The following is a 5,787-nucleotide window of genomic DNA, read 5'->3' as shown; positions in this document are numbered from 1 at the left end:
GTCTGTTCTATGCAAAGGATTTCTCCTTGTTTCTCTTTAATTGATGTCCTCACTTAACATTTGAAAATATGAAAGAAACATGGAGATGGTAAATAAAGTAACCTATGAACAAAATAAAATATAATCCCTAAATATAGTCCAAAATAATGCTAATTCATTTTGGAATGCCTTATTGTTTTTATAAACCAATTTATTAAGTCACAGCCAGAATTTAAAAGAAATAACATAATAGGATGGTATAGGATTGGATAGAAAACATCACAGTGCATTGCAAGTAGTAAAAGTAAGTATTTTTTTTCATAAAAATTTTGTTTCAGAGGGAGATAAACAGAGAGATCATGAAAATTATAGTCTTCAACTTGCACAGTTTTTAAAAAGTTTAAGTAACACTGAACTAGACTACTCACTCAACAAACTTACACTATCAGTAGTTCGTGCCAAGCATTCTGCCAAGAGCTGGATTCATAAGAAATAACTGAGCTCCAACTTTAAGTGAAATGGGAAAACAAACACTAAACAAAACCACATATAACCTTACGGGGCTTGCACCTCACTTCCCGGTAGAAGAGTGATGTTTAGGAGAACAGGAATGTTTGGAATTGCTAAAGTATCATGGTAACTACACCCCTGGGGAAAAGGGTGCTTATTCTATCAGTAAGGTAGCTTGATATATTTTCTTTGCTTTTATATTTGCCATGATTTTTTAAAGTCTAATGTTTACATAGCCAAGGAAATGGTGAGATATAAATCACATTTTATGTAGCTGATTTAATATATTTTCTTTATTTTTAACAGATTCTTTTCTTCTGGAACATCGTGGGGGGCAAAGGGTGGCATGGGAGATCCTTGTTCACTCCTTCTCCTCTAGATCCTACCACTATGGGTTAAAAACAGAAGCTGTTGAACTGTGGGAAATAGACATAGTTTAAGCCCTGCTGTAATTAGTCCAGGAGCCCCACAGATTGTTAATGAGGTTGTTTGAATTAACACCTGCTCCTCGAATGGTTGGGTGTGAGCCCATTGGCTGCCAGGCCCCTTGAGTCAGCGAGAGGGATATGGGTTTGGAGGGAGGGGTCTGCACGCTGCCTTGCAGGTGTTTTCTGAGGGTCCCTGAATCAGTATTTTATTTTCTGTGTATTTTGTGTCATTCACTAAATGCAAGAGGCTGGGCTAGATGTTAGAGGAAATGCACAGGTGAGAGACAGCCCTTGCCCACAAAGAACTCATGCAGAGAGACAAGATATTCACACAAGGGACAAAAGCCCAAAGCAGATGTGGGAACACTGCGTGAGAACACTGACCTTGGAATGAATCATGGTCCTATTGCTTTCTAGCTGTGTGACCTGGGGCAAAATCACCCTTAAGGAGTTTTAGTTACCTTATCTGCAAACTCAGGATGATTGGGTATTAATAAGGAGCAAATGATAGCCATGAGTGAAGTGGGCAGTATCTCACTGAGTGAATACAGTAACTGAGCTGATTACAAAATCAAAGTGCCTGCAAAGAAATACAAATGAAATGCTTTGGAGCTTTAAGAAGGGAACATATCAGGAAAAACTTCTTGGAAGTGGCATCTGAAATAAACCTTACAGAATTTGTCTGATGTTAGAAGGAGGCAGTGGGGGGAAATATTGCCAGGGAGGAATGGAATAAACAAAGGCATGGAGGTGGGACGACCTGGGACATTCCAAATAGCAGGCATGTTTTTGCTGTGAATTGTAATTATACAGACAAATAAGTGTGGGCTTCCCAGGTGGTGCTGGTGGTAAGGAACCTGCCTGCCAATGCTGGAGATGCAAGAGAGGCAGGTTTAATCCCTTGGTTGGTAAGATCCCCTGGAGGAGGGCATGGCAACCCACTCCAGTATTCTTGCCTGGAGAGTCCCCATGGACAGAGGAGCCTGGCGGGCTACAGTCCATAGGGTTGCAAAGAGTTGGGCATGACTGGAGTGACTTAGCATGCATGTAGACAAATAAGTCCAGTTGCTAACCTCAAAAAGCTCATAGTCTAATGAGGAGACAGACTCACGAACTGATAAAGCAAAGTGACACCAGTTTGTGATAGAGGGACTGTGGGAGTCCAGTGGAGGTCCACTTGGACCAGTCTGGGCTAAGGCTGACCAAGTGGGAATGGTAGAGGATGAAGGGGGTGAGTGGGACTCTACGGTGGCAGGGAAAATGCTGACTGTGTGGCCCATTCTCAATAGAAATGCCAGTAAGGAAATCATATTGGCACACAGGATAGGAACATGACGAGGATGAAAACTGATTTGGTAGCAGTGAGAGAATACAAGAGGCAACCAAGAGCTGGAATCAGAGAGGAAAATGGCAGAATTCTAGAACTTAGAGTTGGAGTCATTTAGTACCATGATGAAGCCTGGAGTTTCTTGTGAAGCTAGGTGGCTGAAATGGAGAGAAAGTGAGTCATTGGTGATGAGGATTTCAAGGATAGTGCGATTAAGTGACTAAATAGACTATTACTGTCTGTTGATGACTAGGAGGGCATAGATAGGAGAGAATGCTCCGTGGAGCAGGTCAATGAACCAAGTATTAATATAAATATCACCCAGAAAGGTGGGATTGTGTCTTGGAGGGCAATAGCTGGTTTTAGTGTTTTAAATGCGCTATCTACTTACTGCTGAGCACCTGCTCTATGCTAATCACTTCAGGCTTGCTTTAGTATCTCCAGTTGTGTAGGTTAGCATATTAGCAGGTTTGCTGTGACAAAGGAAGGTCCAAAATAAGTGGTCTAAATAAGATACAAGTTCATTCCTCTGTCATGTAAAAGTCTGGATATGTAGTCCACGGCTGCTATGACAACATATAATCATCAAGGTTCCGGGAGCTTTTCTGTTTTGTTGTCCTGCTACCTCGTATCTCTGTTCCCACCATGGCTTCTGCATTCCTATCAACTAGAAGAAGGGACAGTGGATAGTGTGACCCAGAGTCACCAAGAGTGACCAAGATTCAAGAGAAAGAGGATTGGATTCCCCTCTTGGTGAGGGAGTAGCAAGGTCACATTGCAAAAGAGAAGGTGGGTAGGGAGATATTGTTGTTGCCACATTTGGAAAATGCAATCTGCCACGCTTTATAAAAATGACCTTTAACAGAATGCTGCTCATCTTAATAAATGTGAGTAATCTGCAGGACAAATGATCATGAATAAAATGGATTCCATTTACTTGTTCTGTTCATTTTAATCTATAGAACAACCTTATAAAGTAGATTTATTTCACACCCTCATTTTACAGATATGGGAAGTAGGTAACCTTCCAAGATCCATGAAACAGTTGTGGAGCTGGGATTTGAACCAAAGCCTGTTTGATTCCCAAGTTTGTGCTCTTTCCTGACATGGCACAGCCTCTCGTGAAGCCTGGCATCCAGAGGAAATGCAACAGAAAAAAAGATTTGCTTTTCCTATCACAGAAATGAAGTCGCTCAGTCGTGTCCGACTCTTTGCGACCCTGTGGACTGAAGCCTATCAGGCTCCTCCATCTATGGGATTTTCCAGGCAAGAGTACTGGATTGGGGTGCCATTTCCTTCTCCAGGGGATCTTCCTGACCCAGGGATCGAACCCGGGTCCCCCTGCATTATAGGCAGACGCTTTTACCGTCTGAGCCACCAGGGAAGTAATATTTGGCAACTCGAACCAAGTTAAATCAAACTCCTCAAGGAAAATCTTAGAAACAATATCTAAAAGATGTACATAAAGCTAAAAAAAAAAAGTTAGCTTTGAAAGAAATACATTAACCAGCTAATGAAACAAGATCTATATGAACACCATTTCTTCATTCACTGGTACCCACACAACAAGTAGTAATTCCCTGTTTCATTCTAAACAGATTCAAATTAGATTAGAAATGTCAATAAAATAAGACTTAGAGATTTTCATTATCATGTTAACACACTGGAAATGTCCAGCAAGTGGCAACCACAGTCATTGATGAGAGCAATGGCAGGGAGCCCAGAGAACTGGGTTCTATTTCTGGCTCTGCATCTCATCAGCTGTGAGAACTTGAGCATATCTCTGAGCTTCCCTAGACTTGACTTTTCTTGCCAGTAAAATGAGGATGATATCAATGGTCTCTAAGGTTCTTTTCAGCATGAAAACCTATGTGAAGGCTGAAGACTCTTTTTCTTACCATTTCCTGTAAGTCATGATTGCCTGAGTTATTTTCTACTAATAAGCAATTAATCATCTAATCTATTAAATGCAAACTGCAACTGTTAAGGAGCAACTAAGAATAGTTAAAAACTGTTAGAGCAAAAGCTCTAATCAAATGTTTCTGAACATATGCTCACAGGTTTACTTAAAAACAGCACTTGTTCATTGTTCCCATTAAAATCTCCTGTGATGAAACATCAGAGAATGCACAAATTCTGTTATATTCATAATACTACAATGTAGCCTCATTCTGACAATGGAATACATCATTTACTTCACAGCTGTCTTTTTTAAAAGGTATCTCTCTCAAGCTTCGATGTTCGGTCTTTCACCTTCTAACCCCTGCTTGTTCTTCAGAACTCAATTCTAGAATCACTTTTTCCCCAGGAATCTTCCCAGACCTTGCCTTCCCCCTCTCCCCAGAGGCTGCCTTGGTATGCTCCTATTCTATACTTTCACAGTCCTCAGTGCTGCTCCCTACTTTAGTACTTGTTATACTGTGGGGTCACAAAGACTCAGACACGAGTGAATGACTGAACACACACACATACTGTGTTATATCGAATTGTCAGTCTGTCATTTCCTTATTTACTGTCCCCTAAGGTTGAGATCTTCTCAAGGACAGAAGACAACTCTATTGCCAGTGGTTAGCAGGAAGCCTAGACCTAGTAGGTGCTTAATGCATACTTGTTTAATGAATAGACTTCTTTCATTCCCTTTCAGGAGATGTTGATGATGAAGACAACAGATGCATTTCTACCTTATGTCAAATCCACAAATATCCATACTTTCACACATGCCTTTTCTCCTACAAATGTATATAGTTGGAGACTTTTTTTAATATTCCCAATGCAAAGGGGAAAGAGGAAAGAGAAGCAACTTGTATTAACTGGTTACTTTACACACTTTTTCCATTAATATTAAAAACAATCTTCAAAACCCATGAGGTAAGTACTATTAAATCTATTATATAGAAACTGAGGCTCAGAGAGATAAAGGCACTTGCCAAAAATCACAGGACTCTTATATGATGGTGGAGGGATTAATCTGACTTATCTAATATCACACGGCCTCCCCAGGGAGAAAAGGGGGAGCATTGGCGTGGTGGGGGAGAAGGGGGTGGGGGTGGAAGGGTAGGGATAGGGTTTCATGCTATGTTTTAAAATTAACATATCCCACTCAAGTTTATACTTACTAACCCTGAATTTTAGCCCTTTACACGAAGATTCAGCAACAAGTGTTCCTCCACCATAACTAATACCTGTATTCCTCCCCAGTCATTATTTGGGGCTTGGAGGTTGTGCAGATGGTATTGCTAAGTTGTTCTCATTAAGAGAGAAATAGGGCGGGACAGGGGAGGAGTGTGGCAAATCAAATCCTCCGGACTGACCAATCAGATAAACAAAGAAACACAGGTGCCCTTATAATTAAGGTGCACAATGAGCTTGTAATTCCTTTGTGTGAAAATTCAGGACTTCTAAAGAAAAATATTGCCATTAATACAGGAATTGTCTTCCAGAGGAAGAAAGTAAGTTTCCAAGCTCTTACTAATTGTTTTGTTACATCCAAGTTGACTATCCTAGAGACACAGTTGACTTGTAATTGTAAAATTATCACAGATT

At 40.6% G+C, this 5,787-nt stretch overlaps 1 non-coding gene across 1 annotated transcript; it reads right to left on the bottom strand.

The window, feature by feature from the left end:
* Positions 1–3,553: 3,553 nt before the first annotated feature.
* On the bottom strand, positions 3,554–3,628 carry TRNAY-AUA (transfer RNA tyrosine (anticodon AUA)). Its single transcript has one exon. It is a non-coding gene; the product is annotated as a tRNA-Tyr (tRNA).
* Between the last annotated feature and the right edge of the window lie 2,159 nt (positions 3,629–5,787).

The sequence above is a fragment of the Bos javanicus genome, chromosome 3 (genome assembly GCF_032452875.1).
Source record: "Bos javanicus breed banteng chromosome 3, ARS-OSU_banteng_1.0, whole genome shotgun sequence".
Classification (NCBI taxonomy): domain Eukaryota; kingdom Metazoa; phylum Chordata; class Mammalia; order Artiodactyla; family Bovidae; genus Bos; species Bos javanicus.
This window is presented reverse-complemented; position numbering and strand designations above follow the sequence as displayed.